This window comes from Ursus americanus, chromosome 13, assembly GCF_024610735.1.
Source record: "Ursus americanus isolate L20-20 chromosome 13, mUrsAme1.1.p, whole genome shotgun sequence".
In the NCBI taxonomy this organism is placed as follows: domain Eukaryota; kingdom Metazoa; phylum Chordata; class Mammalia; order Carnivora; family Ursidae; genus Ursus; species Ursus americanus.
The window spans coordinates 70,908,703-70,909,485 of NC_142139.1; positions in this window are offsets into that span (position 1 = coordinate 70,908,703).

Here is a 783-nt window from a genome sequence, read left to right on the forward strand (position 1 = left end):
CTAATGATGTACTATGTGTTGGCTAATTAAATTTAAATAAAAAATTTTTTACTCACCTGCTCAAATCCTGAAATACCTCCCTGTTACCTACAGGTCTGAGTCCAGATTCCGTAGCTCACGCACACCTAACCTGATGTCCTCTGCCTCTTTGGCGGCAATTCCTGTACTTGCTGTACTTGGCTGCTTGCAGGTCCCAAGGACACCATGCTCCTTAACCTCTGTGCCCTTGCACATGCTGTGCATGTGGCTCAGATCCCCTTCCCCTCTCTTGTCACCTAGGAACTGTTATTGAAACCTGAACCTCCCCCTCCTGGTCCCGCCCCGCTTCCCACTGTGGGCAGTGACACCATGCAGTAATTAAGAATGCTGGTCCTGGGGCACCTCGGTGGCTCAGTCGGTTAAGCATCTGCCTTCAGCTCAGCTCATGATCCCAGGGTCCTAGATCAAGTCCCACATTGGGCTCCCTGCTCAGCGGGGAATCTGCTTATCCCTCTCCTTCTGCCATTCCCTCTCTTTCTCCCTCTCTCTCAAATAAATAAATAAAATCTTAAAAAAAAAAAAGAGTGTGATCCTGCAGTCGCGCCACTGAGGCCCAGACCCTGGTTTCCCCCCCTTCCAGCTCCATGACCTTGGTCACACACCTTGAGGCTCACTCTCCTCTTCTGTAAAGTAGAAATGAGGAAAGCGTCTACTCTGTCGGATGGTCGTGAGGGTTGACCAATCCCTCTGTTAAGTACCTGTCCTAGTGCTCAGGGCACAGAAAGTTTTTGCTGGCCCTTAATA